The sequence below is a fragment of the Maniola jurtina genome, chromosome 7, assembly GCF_905333055.1.
Source record: "Maniola jurtina chromosome 7, ilManJurt1.1, whole genome shotgun sequence".
Taxonomy (NCBI): Eukaryota; Metazoa; Arthropoda; class Insecta; order Lepidoptera; family Nymphalidae; genus Maniola; species Maniola jurtina.
In genome coordinates, this window is record NC_060035.1 from 12,918,348 (window position 1) to 12,937,875 (window position 19,528).

Genomic DNA, 19,528 nt, shown 5'->3' on the forward strand with positions numbered 1-19,528 from the left:
GTTGGGCCAAAATAGATATTGGGGTTTTCTCTTAAAAAATTCTCAGTACTAATCCAAAGTTAGTAAGTTGGTGGTGTTTCACTTCCGGGCTTTGGACAGCACGTAAAGCCGTCGGTCCTGCGCCTGATCTTTCTCCAGTCGTGTTGGATTTTTGTCCTCTCGGGCTTCTGTCGGATTCTGTCAGGCTATGAGAGTGAGGGAATAGAGAGTGCACCTGTGTTTGCACACACACTTGTGCACTATAATATATCTACAGTTACCACGCAGTTAGCTAATCTCTATGGAGATTAGCCGCCATGGCTGAAATTCGGTCGGAAGGATAGTAAAATATATCTACAGGGTGAGTTTGTGACGCCAGGCATCTTAGAGGAGTAGGACGATTATTTCTTAGAGTTCATCGAGAGATTTCGGAACCAGAAACCAAAAGCTTAATTATCCGCTAAAATAAACTTTGTATAGTGCAACATGCAGCATGCGATATGCAACACCCACACGCCCACCCAATACAATAAATGCAGGAAAAGCCAGCCAGCAAGCACTACGCACCACCACCACGTATCATCACACAAATCAACCGAAACACACTCTTTAAACTTTGGTGCCTGGTATATCATGGATTTCCGCTAAGTATAACACCTGTTCTATACAAGATTTCTGGTGATATGAGAAAATATATGAGCAATCAGAATCACACTAATATTATAAAGGCGAAAGTTTGTATGTGTGTGTGTGTGTGTGTGTGTGTGTGTGTGTGTGTGTGTGTGTGTGTGTGTGTATGTATGTTTGTTACTCCTTCAGGCAAAAACCACGGGACGGATTTGGCTGAAATTCGGAATGGAGATAGATAACATCCTGGATTAGCACATAGGCTACTTTTTATCCCGGAAAACCAGAGAGTTCTCCCGGGATTTCGGAAAACCTAAATCCACGCGGATGAAGTCGCGGGCATCAGCTAGTATTTTATAAACTGATACGAAATATAATTCGTTTTTTTTTTCAATGATAATAAATAGATGTACCTAAACATTATATTTATGTATGTTGAAAAAAGTAGATCCATGAAAACTACCGCATTTGGGTCACATTCGATTATAGCCACAAAACTCTCATACAGTTCAATACAAGGTAAGAGGTTCTTGGTATACAATAAATTTAAAAGCCTGGATTAACCGGGCAGGGAAAGAATTTCACGGCCCCGTGTAAATAGGGGGTGGGACTTTTTATCAATATTGAATTCGCTCTTTGACTTAGGTTGGGGGGCACGTTTGGGGTAAGTAAACAAATTGTAAGGGCTAGGACACACGTGCGATGATAGCGACACTAGCGGGTTTAGGCCACAGTCCACTACGCTGGCCAAGTACGTATTGACAGACTTCACACACTTTTCAGAACGTTATGGAGAACTCTTAGGCATGCAAGTTTCCTCATGATTTTTTCCTTTACCGTTGAAGCAAGTGATATTTAATTGCTTAATTAATACACAATATAACTCCGAAAAAATTGGCCAAGTCCAGTCAGACTCGAGTACCGAGGGTTCTTTTTTTCTGACATTTTGCACGATAAATCAAAAATTATTTTGCATAAAAATAAACAAAAATCTGTTTTAGAATGTACAGTATGTATGTACATTGTACAGTACACAAAGCCTTTTCATATGATACCCCACTTGGTAGGTATTTATCTTACTTTGGAAATTGAAAAAACTAATTATTTGTTCTCATATGAACACATTTTAATTGTGATGTAACCACAAATTCACGGTTTTTGATTTTTTCCTTTACTTGTGCTATAAGACCTACCTACCTGCCAAGTTTCATGATTCTAGGTCAACAGGAAGTACCCCATATTTTTTCTTGACAGACGTACAGACAGACGGACAGAAAGACAGACAGACAACAAAGTGATCCTATAAGGGTTTCGTTTTTCCTTTTGAGGTACGGAACCCTAAAAAATAGAGGTGCGTACCCGGGATAGAACTCCCGACTTCCCGAACGTGAGATGGTCTTAACCATCGGGCTAAAAGAAATGAAACTCAAGCCACCAAACAAAAACAGAAGAAAGAAGAAAATATGAATCTTATGCTGATTGCTGATATTTGATTGCCAAAGATGTAATTTTCTATTAAGCTGGCGTAATATTGTTTATGCATGATTATTATGCATGATTACGTTGCTTATGCATGATTTTGATTCCACACATTCCACACATTATCAAGCATTACAATTCAATTCAAAACGACTACTATTACAGTTACAATGCAACACGTCATAATATGGAACACTGTGTGACCTATTTAACGACAATGTATACCTAACGACCGTGTAAGTGGTACGGTAAATGTAACAATATATTATAACAATCTTATTTTGCTTTTTTTAAACTACAATAAAATTATAGCTAGTTAAAAATAGCATCTACAGGATGCAAAACTATTTATGTCCCTTTCTTTAGGATTGGTTCGGTGGCATTGTTAAAATGTCACAAAACCAGACAGACAGACATACTTTGGTATATTTTATAACCATCACTACCCATATTCTAAATTCGAAAGTATGTTTGCTTAGTTTAGGTTAGGTATAATTGGTTATTGGTTATAGGTTGGTTAGCTAATTGTTGGTTTTTCCTTCAATCACGCCGTAAGAGAGCAACCGATTAATCCGATTTTTTACATGCATTTCAGTGGTTGAGCTGTGAAAAAGTAACAGACAGACCGACAAACGGACAGACAGAAACGTCAACACCGGATTCAACGTCACCATGTCTATTCTATTTACCATCATATTTTATTTCTAGTCCATAGTCCATACTTATATTTTCCATGCTGTCTATCAACAGACAGACAATATGGACTGAACTAAGGATCTAAATATATAAAAAAAAGCTGACTGACTGATCTATCAACTACTGGACGGATCGGGAAATTAGGCATACGAATAGCTATTATGACGTCCGTTAAGAAACGATTGTCTAAAATTCAACCCCTAGGGGGTAAAATAGGGGTTGGTAATTTGTGTAGTCCACGCGGACGACGTCACGGGAATAAGCTAGTTAGAAATCAAATAGGGTAGTAGAATAGAGACTGTTGACGTTGTATCCGGTGCGTGGAGTATGAACATGCCAGCAGGCAGTGTGGGTATAAAGCCTGCGGTCGCTTTTGTGATTTATGTCCACAGCACAGCGGCTTCAATGACATAATCATCGGTTTAATTGCGGATTTTGAACTATTTTGGGGCCGGTTCATATTTGCTTAATGTACTGTGAGATACAGTATGTCAGTGACCTACTTTTGAAGTTTTGTGTTTGTAGCGCCCGCGCCCTTAAGTTTGTAATACAGACAACGCGAATGAATACCATGAATACAGCCCAACGCAAACAGACGGAGTGAATTGGAGTCGAGTACTTATTTATGGCCAGCCAGTCAAACAGCCAGCCACCTAGCCAGGGAGAATATGTAAGCGAACTCGTAGAGTTACTCGTAGAGAGACTCGTAGAGGCGAATTCTCATATTCTCATATTCTCATATGAGAATATGAGAATTCGCCGGTCTAGAGGCGGCTGGAATCACACTAAGGCGAAAGTTTCTGTGTGTGTGTGTGTGTGTGTGTGTGTGTGTGTGTGTGTGTGTGTGTGTGTGGGTGGGTGGGTGGGTGGGTGGGTGTGTGTGTGTGTGTGTGTGTGTGTGTGTGTGTGTGTGTGTGTGTGTGTGTGTGTGTGTGTGCGTGCGCGTGCGCGTGCGCGTGCGCGTGCGCGTGCGCGTGCGCGTGTGCGTGTGCGTGTGCGTGTGCGTGTGTGTGTGTGTGTTTGTTACTCCTTCACGCAAAAACTACTGGACGGATTTGGCTGAAATTTGGAATGGAGATAGATAATATCCTGAATTAACACATAGGCTACTTTTTATCTCGGAAAATCAAAGAGTTCCCACGGGATTTCAAAAAAACCTAAATCCACGCGGGCGTCGCGCGTCGCGTTCATCGGCTAGTACCCACTAAAATCCAGCACCGAATCTGTATTTCGCTTGGCGATCTTAACAAGCCCCTGTCTTGACTATGAATTCCTGTGTTAACCACTACGCTATTACGGCTATCAGCTTGTTTACTTGCCCCCCAATCTAAGTCAAAGGCGAATTTGATATCGATAAAAAGTCCCACCCCCAGTTTACACGGGCGCGAAATTCCCTTGCCCGGTTAATCCGGGCAAAATTTACATATTTATTGGATACCGAGGACAGATGCGGTGCTAATCGATATCCCAACTTTTCGGTGCGATCGCGCGTATCAAGTTGTGCTCGTATGTTTGAACATTCAAAAGATAAATTAGGTAGGTTAGACCTTATAGGTGCTAATACCAGTGTCAATAGTACAGACCGACGCGATGGCTAAGACATCTCATTTTTGTTTTCTTTAACCCCCGACCCAAAATGGAGTATAATAAGTTTGACATGTGTATCTGTGTATCTGCCTGTTGCGTAGTTTTTTTGTTTAAAAGGTGGCTTAATCGAGAGTGTTCTTAGCTATAATCCAAGAAAATCGGTTCAGCCGTTTGAAAGTTATCAGCTTATTTCTTGTTACAGTAACCTTCACATGTCGGGGGTGTTATAAATTTTTAATTTACACTTGTTATTCAGATACATGTTAGCCCTTGACTGCAATCTAACCTGGTGGTAAGTGTTGATGCAGTCTAAGATCGGAGCGGGCAACCTGGAAGGGTTATACCAGTTTTTTTTTTATTAAACCCATACCTACTCCTTTGGTTGCCCCTCCTTTGGGTTCGTGCCGGAACGCTAAATCGCCTGGCGGCACGGCTTTGCCGATAGGGTGGTAACTACCCAGACCAGACGAGAGATTTAGAAATTATGAAATCCAAACCCTGCTGGGAACTAAACCCGGGACGGACGCACAGAGAGAGATAAATATTTAATTAAATCCATACTAATATTATAAATGCGAAAGTGTGTCTGTCTGTCTGTCTCTCTGTCTGTCTATCTGTCTGTTTGTCTGTCTGCTACATTTTCACGGCCCAACCGCCGAACCGATTTTAATGAAATTTGGTGCAAACTTGGGATACATCCCAGGGAAGGACATAGGCTACTTTTTATCCCGGAAAATCAGTTCCTACGGGAATAAAAAACCGAAATCCGCGTGGTCAAAGCCGCGGGGATCCTCTAGTGCTAAGAACATATTTGTCTATAATCGGCACGTGTCTTGATAAGGCTCTGGATACAGACCAAGCTTTATGCGTGAAATGAGATTCTGTGTAGTGTATGGGGAACCAAACATCGTGTATGCTTCACTGAAGAGGCGAATGGACCAAATAGGCATTTCCAGGACGAAATTGTGCACCGAATTTTCATTTTAGCCGTTCCGACAGTCCGATAAGTAGGATTCGATCCCGAAATATTTACTTTGAACTGCTTTGAACATCGTTTGAGCGTTGTAAATAGGTAATGACTGCATGAATAGCTGATAGAAACAGGATCTGTTGTTTTAAGTACCTAGGAATCCGTAAGTACCAGTTTTGTACCTTGTTAATGGTAATTAATTTAACAATTTAGGTTTTATCAACTCAATGCTACTGTAAACTTATGCTAAAAAGTTTTTTACGGAAAAAGCCAGGACTCTACCTTTCTCTCTTTCTCTCCCTCTCTATCTTTCTCTCCTTCGCTTTCTTTCTTTATCTCGCTGGGAATATCTGTAATCCATATTTTTAATATTATAAACGCGAAAGTGTAGGTATCTGTCTGTCTGTCTGCTGTCTGCTAGCTTTTCACGGCTCAACTGTTTGACCGATTTTGATGAAATTTGGTACAGAGTTAGCTTACATCCCGGAGACGGACATAGACTGACTTTTTATACCGGATAATTAAAGTGTTCCCATGGGATTCTTAAAAGTCCGATACGTTTAATTAATTTATGGTACAGAGGTAGGCGTCCCGGAAATTGACATAAGCAACTTTTTATCCCGGAAAATCAAATAGTTTCCACGGGATTAAAAAATCTACATCCATGCTTATGAAGTCGCGGGCATCCTCTAGTCAGTAATAATTTATTACCTACTGTCCACATTTTGAATTTCCAAATGAGCCTCGATATCTCAACGGTTGAGGAGCGGACTGAATTCCGAAAGGTCGGCGGTTCAAACCCCACCCGTTGCACTATTGTCGTACTCACTCCTTGCACAAGCTTTACGCTTAATTGGGAATCGGCAGTATTAGTCATGATTAGCTTAGCCAGTAATATTCTATTTACTAGCTGACGCCCGCGACTTCGTCCGCGTGGATTTAGGTTTTTCGAAATCCCGTGGGAACTCTTTGGTTTTCCGGGATAAAAAGTAGCCTATGTGCTAATCCAGGATATTATCTATCTCCATTCCAAATTTCAGCCAAATCTGTCCAGTGGTTTTTGTGTGAAGGAGTAACAAACATGCACACACACACACATACACACAAACTTTCGCCTTTATAATATTAGTGTTAAATATTAATGTGATTAGTGTGAAGTGTGATAGTGTGATGTGATTAGTGTGATATACATTAGATAGTAATATTAGCCATTTTTTTTTTTTTAAATGGATTGATTGATCAGACTCTCTCAAAAGACCAGAGTTCTCACTACTACACCAAGGAGGTTGTTGTTTGCCTCGAGCCAAAGCTGCTCGAATAAGTAGAAAGCTTAACCCCAATCGGAAAGCAATAACATCTTCCTTCATACATCAAAGTACTGTATCAAAGCATATTAAGTCACCTTTGAACTTAAGACTTTGGAAGCAAATGTTATCAAACTTAACCATTGAGCTATTAACCATAGAGATGCAAATTACATACATACAGAGCGTCACAAAAACGCTTCTTGTTATACAAAGACGGCGCGGCGTGCAAATAAACACCTATAATTCTGTTATCACATTTTTACTGTATTACTTCCTTGCCTGTCTTTTTGTTGGTCTGTTTTTAATTATTTTTTAATTTTATGGCGGCCATTTTGAAATTTTTATTATATGACGTCACAGCGACACTAGAAATACACATTCTGCAAAAACTTCAACTACCTATTACGGTTCAAGCGATACAGCCCACTGACAGACAGACGGTCAGCGGCTCCTAGTAGGGTATCACGCTTCGGATACGGGACCCTAAAAAATACTCGTACATTGCTCGCTCTAGTATAAGACATCTCTCTGTTTTTCACCTGACGTGGGAGGAAAATGTTCTCAAACTGTTCCTACTAACTTGAACTTTGCCGAATGCCTCGGAGCGAGCTTCATGTAGATTTGAGAAGATAATTATTATGATATTGCAATTGTTTTCAAAGTTTTCAAGCGAGTATTTCATTCGTGGATCTAGGACTAATATGAGAGTTATTTGTATATTATTGTATTGCAGTTTGAGCTAGATTACAATTTCAATTTTTGATTAGTGAAAACTATTTACTTAGTTAAAGACAGACAGACACTTTCGCATTTAGGCATAGTATTATATAAAAGTATGGATAAGAATAAATCAAATATAGGTAGCAGATTTTCGTTTTTTGATGATTCAAAAGCATTTTAAGGTTAATTTAAACTATCGTGCGTAATTTTCATTATAGTATTAGATTGTTACGGTTATGCTCACGTAAAAGCACGTAAAAGATTATTCGAATAAAAAAAAATCTTGAAAAAGTGCGTGTTTCAGGATTTTTGCACATTGAATCCCCTTACCGATTTTAAGAATCCCAAAAAAGCGGAGCCAGTATGGATCAGCTAGTCAATAGACAATAACTATAGATAGAATAGAAGTTCCAAGAATTCTGTAGTCTATCCTCCAAAAGCCCTCCCAAAGCCCTACCATCTCGCTTGAAGACACAAAACTATTTTTACCGCGTACGGAATTAGCTCCCCCTCGGTAGGGCGCTAATTGACGCTGTAAATCCGTCGCCATGTTCCCTCGTACCGCGTTAATAAATAATTTCATTTTCTTTATGAGTTTATGACTAATGTGGTTTCAGCACAGAAATTTTAAGAAATTGTAAGAAGTTAGTGATAAAGTTGGGGTCCCAAAGTGCTAGAATGGCAACCTCGCATAGAACTACGCAGCGTTGTCAGACCCCTCACTAGGCAAACATGACTGACTACATCAAACGAGTCGTAGTGAGCTGCTGGGTCCCAGGCACGCAATATCACTTGCTGTAAAGGTGAAGGAAAACATCGTGAGGAAACCTGCATACCAGTGAGTTCTCCGTATTGTTCTCAAAGGTGTGTGGGGTCTCACAGCCCGCACTTGGCCAGCGCGCAGCCTGCTGATACCAAAGCAGACCTCATTCTGTGAGGAGACCCTTACTCAGTAGTGGGCTGGCAATGGGTTAATGATGATGAAGACTTCAAAAATTTAATGTACTATTTAAATATCTCACTCAACGCTCACGTTTATTAGGGTTCTGTAACTCAAAAGGAAAAACGGAACCCTTATAGGGCTTTAGCTGTACATTCTAAACAGATTCTTATTTATTGTTGAGCATTACAGTTTTTGGTTTATCGTGCAAAATCTCAGAAAAAATACCCGAGTACGGAACCCTCTGTGCGCGAGTTTGACTCGCACTTGGCCGGTTTTATCATAAACGGCGAAAAACTTTTATAACCCGAGTACATAACCAAAATTACACATTAGTGGGCCCGGAATCAAGCGGTGTTTCCTTTGATGCGGTGAACAGTTAATCTTGTAAAGAATTAGCCTTTTGCTCTGCCACTACTCCAGCCAAGTTTTTGCAGGTAAAAATAAAGCAGACATAGGTACTCTACTATCCCTTGCAGGAAAAAAGTTTTTTTTTGTATTTTGGATATTTGATTAATGTTAGTAGTAGTATTGATTAACATATTATTAAACGTGAATTTGAAGTGCCTAATCATGTGCATTAATTAATTCGAAAGTTATTATAAAACTTTTACAGACAGACGGACTAATGCAAATCCACCCAAGATCTGTTATCAACTTAGATATTTTTTTTTCTTACTCAAGCTCGATTTTCCGAGACAAAAAGTATCCTATGCCCTTCTCTGGGATGCTGTACCAAATGTAGTCAAAAACAGTTAAACAGATGAGCTATGAAAAGCTCGCAAATAGTCAGACAGACGGACAAACTTTCGCATTTAGAATATCAGTATTGATATGCTGATGCCCGCGATTCTGTCCATGTGAATTTAAGTTTTTTGAATCTTGTAGGAACTTGATTTTGCGAGATAAAAATGTTCCTATGCCCATCTCCGGGATGCAAGCTGTCTTTCTGCCAATGTTGTTAAGATCAGTTAGTCGGACAGACAGACATACTGTCTAATTTATTATAGGTATAGCATGTTTACCAAAATTACACATTAGTGGCCCGGATTTAACGTTGGTTCCTTTGACGCGGCGCCGGCGTGCAGTAAATCTTGTAAAGAATTAACTTGCCTTTCGCTTTGCCACCGCCACCGCCATTAGTCATTCCGTTTTGTTTGTATAATTCGCTAGAGAAAAAGCCTTTTTTCTCGACTAAGTAGGTACCTACAGGAATATTTTAGTAGATGCCTTGCCTTGCCTACTGAGGCGCGTGCCCTGGACCAAAAATAGTTGGTTTTCGAAATTCATATTCAATTAGGATGCTATCAATTAGAAATCCTATATTTTACATGATGTCAAATACCCCATTGTGAATGCAGCAAACATTTTGCCAAGTGTAAATTAAATATTTATAACACCCCCGACAAATGAAGGTTACAGTAACTAGAAAAGAGCTGATAACTTTCAAACGGCTGAACCGATTTTCTTGGATTATAGCTAAGAACACTCTCGATCAAGCCACCTTTAAAAAAAACTAAATTAAAATCGGTTTATTAGTTTAGGAGCTACGATATCACAGACATATACACAGATACACAGAGACACAGATACACAGATACATACGTCAAACTTATAACACCCCTCTTTTTGGGTCGGGGGTTAAAAATTAAACAAAAATTCAAAACAACTTAGCTAACTCCTTTGTTTTTCACAGCACTTATTATCATGAAAAAATAAAACAAGCCAGTCTTTTCGCGAGACTCATTACAGCAAAATGATTTCCCGTTTAACCAAGTTGCTTTTTTACCAACAATGTACGTAGACGCTTTGTTAAAAATAATGTTACGAGTGTTAAAAAGTTTTCCGGGAAACCTGGAAAAAACTAAGCGCTTTAACCGCGGCACGAAATTACGGAATAGTTGTTGGAACCGCTAAAAAAGTGTTTTGTTCAACAAAATGTAGAAAAAAACCCCATGTTATTACTAAAAAAAATACGCACAGAAACTGAAGTTACATTTCTAAATAGTAAGTTTTTTTAATTAAAGCTATTTATTCAGAGTCCCGGGCACAGACCTCTAACTTTTCAGAGTTACTTAACCTATGTGCCTTTTAAGCAATCAAATATCACTTGCTTTAACGGTGAAGAAAAATATCGTAAGATCGTTGAGAGTTCTTCTCAAAGGACTGAAATCTGCCAAGGTAGAAACTACTTTATTACATACTAGCTGATGCCCGCGACTTCGTCCGCGTGGATTTAGGTTTTTTGAAATCCCGTTCTCAAAATCAAAGAGTTCCCTCTTTGATTTTCCGGGATAAAAAGTAGCCTATGTGTTAATCCAGGATATTATCTATCTTCATTCTGAATTTCAGCCGAATCCGTCCCGTGGTTTTCGCGTGAAGGAGTAACAAACATACACACACACACACACATACAAACTTTCGCCTTTATAATATTAGTGTGATAGTCACAAACTTATTAATAGACAAAAATATAGGTTTATAATACAAGAACAACAAATAGAGGTAATAAAGCAGCTTTCTTTCAGCTTTTTTCCAGAGTCACTCAGTGGGTGATGGTGAGAGCTATGCTTGAAGTTTCCCTGCGTGATTAAATCATATTATATGAGGACGAGGAGGTCCGTAGATCAGAGAAAACAAGTTCGCAGCGTTGGTTGCAGTGGGCAGGCCATGCCTGTCTAGCTAGAGGCGATGACCGTTGGAGCCGGAAACTCCTTGAGTGGAGACCACGTTTAAACAAGCGTAGTGTGAATGCCCTCCACGATAGACCGACGATATAAAGCTGCTGGCGGGAAGTGTCTGGGTGAGGAAGGCTGAGGACCGGGTGTGGTGGTGCTCTTTAGGGAAGACCTATGTCCAACAGTGGACGTCCACAGGCTGATGATGATGATGATGATATACAGCGTTAAGGCAGATGGACTATAGAAATTACGAACTTCTAACTGTTTCTTATCTAACTACGGAACCCTAAAAAGGAGTGTACGAGTATAACAGCCCTAAATGGTGTCTCACGAACAGAGCTTGTTTTCCCCGGTTTACGAGCGTCGCGGAGCATTCTTCCCGGAACCTGAGTTTTAAAGCCACGCTGGAAAAATAACTCGACAGCTGGTTCGTGTTTACAACGACATCGTGAAGATTTTGCTAATCTAATGTGTTAAAGCCAAAGCGCCGCAATTTAAGAGACGTTTCCCTTACGGGATCTCCAGTTTTCGCTATACAAACGTAGTTTGAAATGAAATGAAATGACACCAAACCAAAAAGGTGGTATGGGTAGAAACCATAGAGGTATGGGTTAAATAAAAACTGCCATACCCCTTTTAGGTTAGCCCGTTTCCATCTTAAACTGCATCATCACTTACCACCAGGTGAGATTGCGGTCAAGGTTTAACTTGTATCTGAATAAAAAAAACATACTAGAAAAGTGAGATTTTGTATAAAGGCTTCGTATAAACGTAGATAGGGATAAAGCCAGATTTTTGCGATTCCCACGGAATAGAGAATCGTCATCACAGAGCACGGGTCTCTTTTAAGAATGACTAGGGTTTTGGCCATAGTTCTACCACGCTGGCCAAGTGCAGAGAACTTTGAGAATATAACGGAGAACTTTGGCATGCAGGTTTCCTCACGATGTTTTCCTTCACCGTTAAAGAAAGAGCGATGCCGCGGGTGAACGCTAGTGAATTAATACACCCCAAGAACTATCATACGCATGACCGCCCCAGCGGACTCGTACCTTCATCATAGCCCTACCCCTACTAATTTGTGACCGCGACGAATTTAATCAAGATTAGAGACGTCATTTGAATGTGAATAGGATAAGTATTACTAAGTATTTACTATATAGGCTTAGACCATGGTCGCGTCTCCGTGATTGTTTTTCCATGAAATAAGAAACACCAGAGCAGACACCAGAGTGAAAACTATCACTTCACATCAATAGTGTAGCCTATACATGCAAATGAGATCGATACGTAAGAGCAGTGTGCGAGATCCCTGGTAGCGCAACTGGTAGTTGAATGAGTGTGACGCCAAATAGCTCTTTTTTTCGTTGGAGAGGAGGAAAATCCTAATAGATACCTCTGGAATGCTCGACTCCATTGACGGACTACAAATCTCCCTCCCCCATCGCTCTTCTTTCCATCCCATCTTTCAGGTAAGACCTTTGTATTTCATATGAAACATGGTTGTCTTTAGATGCTATCTTGTTTAGTCATCGGTATTAGTAGTTGCGTGACAAAATTGGTTGTGGAATCATACGGATAGGTGAGGTAGGTAAGTTGTATACATTTGTTGGTAGCGCGACTGGTTGCGCCGCCACTGGTGTCCCAGTGAAATATTGCCTTTAGTGGTAAAACTGCTTTACAAATGAGTTAATAGTTCCCAAGAACTATCAAACGCATGGCCGCCCCTCCGGACTCCGTACCTACATCATACCCCAAATAATTTGAGACCTCAACGAATTTCATCAAGATTAGGGACTTCATTTGAATGTGAATAGGATAAGTATTTATATGACACTTTAGTGGCGAGACTGTTCTATGAATAGTTCACAAGATAGAGATGAACTATTTCTCTTCAGGTAGCATGTGATAAATAACGTGAAAAGCCTTTTCATATGTAGCACTTGCTACTTTACTTAATTGCCTGTGAATATTTACGAAGCAAAACCTCACAAAGTTAGAAAACTACCACAATTAATCCCGCTTTATAGTTTAAAATTCGCGTTTGTACGGTCATCGACCCGGGCTAAAAAGCGCGTGAGTAACAACACTCGCAACGCTGCGTGTTAAAAAAAGAAAACCATCTAGTTTGATAAATGTAGCAAACAATCTCTTGCTACGTTTCACAAAGAGCGAATTTTCACACTTCCAATCATAAGTACGAATATTTATTCACTTTCCGTGAAAATTTGTATGTGAAATCATTGGAAAGAAAAAGAAAAATAATAAACAATCATAAGTGCGAAAATTCACTCTGTGAAAACTAAGCTGTGAAATATCAGCGTCATTTTTATTGGTTAGTGCGAAAATTAAAAAATCACTTCCTGTGAAAAATCGCTTATGAAATCATTGTGAAGAAAAATGATAATTTCATCAAATGAAAATGATTTGAAACTAACCTATCGCTACCAAGAACTATCAAACGCATGACCACCCTCCGGACTCCGTACCTTCATCATACCCCAACTAATTTGAGACCCCGGCGAATTTCAAACCAAGATTAGAAACTACGTTTGAATGCAGATAGGTAGGATTGCCATAATTTGTTACTGCTTAAGCAATCGATTGTAACCCGAAATTACTATTATCGATGAAATAGCTGATTCCCGCAACTTGGTCCACGTGGACTTAGGTTTTTGAAAATCCCTTAGGAACTCCAGGATAAAATGTAGCTTATGTCACTTTCCAGATCTTCAACTATATCTATGCAAATAATCAAGTCGATCTGTTGTTCCGTTGCGACGTGATTAAAGGACAAACCAACAAAGCTTTCGAATTTTTAATATGGATTGATGAATAAACTAACTGATGCCCGTGACTTCGTGTGGATTTAGGTTTTAAAAACCTCGTTTAGAAACTCTGATTTTTCCGGCATTAATAAATAGCCTATGTTACTCTCCAGGTCTTTCATAAAACCCATGAAAAAAAACACATCGATCTGTTGTTCTTATGCGACGTGATTGAAGGACGAACCAACAATCTTGGTTGAACAAACGAATTGAAAAATTGAACAATTGAACAGAGCAACCGCCGAGTTTCTTGCTGGATTTTCTCGGTAGGAACGGCATTCCGAACCAGTGGTAAATTATTTGACGATTTAAAAGCACTTATAAAAGTTTATATGAATAAAAATCTATCCTATTCTATTCTAATCCAACAAACCAACAAACAAGCACACTTTCGCATTTATATGGGTAATGTCTATTAAAATTATGCTCCTGAGAAAAGCATATTATACAATCGAAGATTATGTAAATGATAAAAGAGCGTGGATTTGAGCTGCAGCTCGCTCCAGCAATGCGCGGGATTTCAATTACTTTTATAAATGGCATAATATTGTGAAACAAATCTTTGTAAAGAGCAACCGCTGAGTTTCTTGCTGGTTCTTCTCGAAGGAAAGACATTCCGAACCAGTGGTAGATGCTTTTAAAGATTCACAAGTACTGGCAAAAGTTTAATTGAAGAAAAATATTTTTGAATTTTGAGTGATGAGATAGAAGATGCAAAGGGGTAGAAGAGATGGTACTTTCATCACTTTTAATGGTTGCACTTTTTCGAGGGACACTGTAGGTATACATTTTTTTTTCCTCTCTCGTCTGGCTTTACAAAGATTAGCCAATGTCAAGTTTGTAGTTATTTGTAACAAATTAGTTAAACTATACAAGTATGGACCCCGTCTGTGCCGGCGCTCGCCGATATACGCATGGCTTAGAGCCCTTAGAGCGCTTTCCAGTCAGTTTTAACAAAAAAAAAACACTCCAAAAAGGCAGAGCACGCCGGCCAGCTAACACCAACACAGACGAAGTCAGGTATACATAAATTATATCATTGTTTAGTGCGCATACATAATATTATGTGATGAGTTTTGAAAAAACCCTTACCAATCTATTCATAGTAGTAAATAATTTGGAATATAACATTAACTTGGATGTATCCAGTAGATATTACAAATCTCATAAGCTCCGTAACAATGGGAACCTAGAATGGGATTAGCAATTGTCTAGAACTAGTACCGATGCGACAATTTAATGATCCCACCGCTTAATCACGACAGAGCCGACGTCAGTGAGAATGAGATTACGGTCTGGCGATTTTATTACGAGGAAATTATACTTGAACTAAAGTCATCTTGACTCTAGTTTGTACAATATTAATTCCTTGAATCTTATACAGGGTGTAATTCAAGGAAAAATTAATAAACACCGACTTCAATGACCACAAACACTAAAAAGTAACAAATAATTTATAATTATTGCCATTTCTACCTGTCGCGTAGGTATATCTATACAACAACAAATATCCAACTTTTAAACTCAACTTTTTAAACTTCAAGAGATAAAAAAGAAAAAAAAAATGATGAAAGTTTTTACAAGATTTACAGCAATTTTACCACATTCACAACTCACACTTGGGGGCGTCCCAAGTCCTTATCCCTAGTAATAGTAATAGCTTTGGGTGTAAGTGCCCTAATTCCGCCTCAAGTAATAGTTGTCCTTTAGGGGATGTGCCATTTTATTGGCGAAGATAAATCTATGGATATAAAACGCAATGATCTGATATAAAATTGGTTTTGTTAGTGCTGCCACAAAAAACTTCTAGTATTTTAGTAGTGATAGTCTAGTCACTAGTGTTTAAGACGCGGCTTTCCTGTACTCTATCCATGAGAAAAGTCAGTATAGGGCTATCTCTGTTGCGTAATCCCATACAAATGACAAAAAACTCAGTGGCCGGTCACCAACCAATCACAAACGAAACTATGTGGGTGGTAACCATTTTGAATGACCAACACAGTTCACGACAGTTAGGCAACTTCTAACAAAACGTTGAGGCTTCGACATTACTGGCAAGCGTCAAATGTTAGTACATTTGAGCCCTAAAGTAGCCGTATTTTTCTTTGATATTACATCACCATAGCCTAGACTTATCGTCGATTCAGGATCAAACCGAGAGCTCCCTCACTCTAGTTCACTCTGGCCACCAACCAATCAAAGTTAAAAGGACTGACATAATTGAAAGGGTAAGTGCAAAAGGGTTTAACCATAAAAAACAATAATCCGAGATAATATTATTAGGTACTAGCGACCCGCCCCGGCTTCGCATGGGTGGACACTACCACGAAAAATCCTATCTATTTTCCGGGATAAAATAAAGCCTATACGGATTCGGAAGAATCCCTCTAAGTAATGGTAAAAGAAATTTTGAAATCGGTCCAGTAGTTTTTGAGCCTATTCAATACAAACATACAAAAATAGAAAAATACAAAGGTTTCCTCTTTATAATATTAGTATAGATGGTATACTTCATAGCATTTAAACCCTGACCAGTGTAGTAGGTATCTTCAACCATGTTCATAAAGATACACGTTCATCTTTTATTTCAAGACAAGTGAGCCATAAAACTTATTTGCACAGTCAAAGTTCCAGGTAAGTACTAGTATATTTCAAGGTATGAAAGAGTTATGGGAGAGCAAACAGATTTTCGAACATTATCCTTCAGCGACTGTACATGTTCGCAAAGTTTCCGAATCCATAAAGTTAAGGATCAAGGAAACGTGCTTACAAGACGATCCGTATCCTTTGTGCTACGGCATTATGAACTTTAATACGAGTAGTAATAAGAGCATTTATTTCGTAGCAGGAACATAAGTTGTCGAGTTAGGAAGGCAGTCTTAGTTGTTTGGTTCTTTTCTGAAGATTTTCGCTAGAGTATCCCTTTGTAAGAGCAAAAGATAAACATTATTAGTGTAATGAATGGCCGGTCAAAGTATTAATTACCTTAAAGTTTGGTAGGTACCTACTAGTATTATATTATATGTATATTTCTAGTAACTATGTCAGTTAATTATATTTTGAAACTGACTGACTGACTGATCTATCAACGCACAGCTCAAACCACTGGACGGATCAGGCTGAACTTTGGCATGTAGCTATTAGCTATTATGATGTTGATATCCGCTAAGAAAGGATTTTTGAAAATTCTACCCATGGAGGGATAAAATAGGGGGTTGAAATTATTTGGGGGGCATAATCTAGTAAATTATGTAAGAAAAGTCGTTTTAAGTAAACACTCGTAATTCACCTTGCCCTGATAATAATCCCGGTTTATATCGAAACGTAATGTTCCGGACATTTGGATCGTATTTTTTTTATACGAAGTCCATAACTTTTTATTATTACGTTGCGCGCTTTATTATTTAATTTGCATATGTTTTATTTCGAAGATTATAGAGAATTAGTATATTTTATGTACTATTATATATTTTATGGCGTCATTGATAATCCAAAAAAATAGTGCCTAATCACACGGACCACACTATAACAACACCACAGCGGAAAAAGTGTCACCAACAATTTATGTGTGTGTAGTGTGTGTGTAGTGTGTGCATGTGTGTGTCTATGCGTGTTTTTTTTATTATACACTATAGGTAAGCGCTTGACCACAATCACACCTGATGGAAAGTGATGATGTGGTCTAAGATGGGACGCGTTTACCTAGAAGGTGCCTATTCACTCTTGTTTTAAAGATACCCAGATTGTAATTGGTAGGAAACACAGATCGCGGAAGATCTGATCTAGGTGTGTCTGTATGTGTGTGCGTGTATACTATGTAAATAATATAATGCAAGCGTACATGTCGGTTATTTGATTTCTCCCAGCGACCGTATCTGGTATCTGGCTCAGGATCAAAATTGCGAGAAAACATCAAACATAGTTAACGTAATCAGAGTAACAAGCGGTTTATTTGTAGTATCAATTAAACGCGGTTACAAATTTCGGGGACCCGTCAATGGGAACTAGTTTGGAGCGTTTATTTAATTTGTGAATTGCGGTGCGGGCGGCGCTAACTCGGTTTGACCACTTTTGGAACATGCGCTGTAATTTGTTGAACTCTTTCTATACCCTATACGTGGCACGAAGTTAATATAGCGTTCTCTCTGTTACGTAAAGCCAAACAGAGAGAGCGCTATATTAACTTCATTCCGCGGATATATTAGTATAATTAAGTGTATATAGCGCTCTCTCTGTTACGTAAAGCCAAACAGAGAGAGCGCTATGTTAACTTCATTCCGCGGATAAGTTAGTTTAACTAAGTGTATATAGCGCTCTCTCTGTTACGTAAAGCCAAACCGAGAAAGCGCTATATTAACTTTATTCTGCGGATAAGTTAGTATAACTAAGTGTATATAGCGCTCTCTCTGTTACGTAAAGGCAAACAGAGAAAGCGGTATATTAACTTTATTCCGCGGATAAGTTAGTATAACTAAGTGTATATAGCGCTCTCTTGCTGTTACGTAAAGCCAAACAGAGAAAGCGGTATATTCACTTCATTTCGCGGATGGGTTAGTATAAAAACTTGTTAATTTCATTTCTTGGATGGAGTGTAGTTACTAGCTGATGCCAACTTCATCCCGTGGATTTATTTCTTTAAAATCCCGTAGGAACTCTTTAATTTTACGGGATAAAAAATAGCCCATGTAAGGTTTTGACTATGCAAGTAACATAATATGGTACATTTTTGTACCGGAAAATACTTTGCGGTTCAAAGTTTCCCCAGGATTTTCAAAAAAAAGAACTTAATCCAATCGAACGAAGTTGCGGACATTATCTATATCTACTAGTTTATAGTAGTAATAGTAATTTTATTATTAATCAACTGAGCTAGTCCAACTAAAATACCCGAAAAGCTACTAAAACGGAACAAACTTTGTTAGACAAATTATAATTACCAGGCACACATAACTTGTATTAGCCTTTAGAGTGCAATTAAATGAATAAGTTCCACTACAAAATGAGTCGGCCGCTGTAATTAAATATTTAAAGGGAGACCATAGGCAGTGTGTGGCAATTTAAATAGTCCGCAGACAGTAGTTCGCGGCTATTTGAATAGTCTACTGACATGTGCGGGCTATTTGAATAGTCCCCCGGGATTAGTTGCCAACTTCTCAAGTGTAGCCACATTGGCAGTGCCTTATAGAGCTAGGTACCTTCAAATGCACCGACAGACATTTTAATTTTATTTATTCAATGATGATTAACAGGACTCTCGTTTGTATGAAGCGAGTGACGGAGAGACCCCTCATAAGTATGTTATTTTGCTAGGTAAATTCAAATTTCAAATTCACAGAATGATATTTTATGCTGACTCTCAATGTATATATTACAAGTTTGATCATTACCTCTCAGAATGAGAAAGGATTGACCATAGTCTACCACGCTGGCCAAGTGCAAATTAGCAGACTTAATACACCTTTGTGAATATTATTGAGAACTCAGAGGCAGGTTTCTCACGATGTTTTTCTTTACCGTTAAAGCACGTGTTTTTTTTATTTATTTTTTAAAGAATATTAGCCATTTTAATCATGACTAACATTCCCCTTTCCCCTCCAACTAAGCGTAAAGCTATATATCATAAATATATCATAATGGACACGAATTCCTTATTATTTATATCTCGCCAAACTACACAGCAGTTAGTTGGCGAGTTAGCACTCATAAAAGATTAC

The 19,528-nt window shown here is 38.8% G+C and overlaps 1 protein-coding gene across 2 annotated transcripts in view; it reads left to right on the top strand.

Annotated features, from left to right (window-relative positions):
- The window catches only part of LOC123867076 (glutamate receptor-interacting protein 2), a 316,615-nt gene that overhangs the window by 117,613 nt on the left and 179,474 nt on the right, over window positions 1–19,528 (top strand). The gene's annotated exons all lie outside the window — the stretch shown is intronic.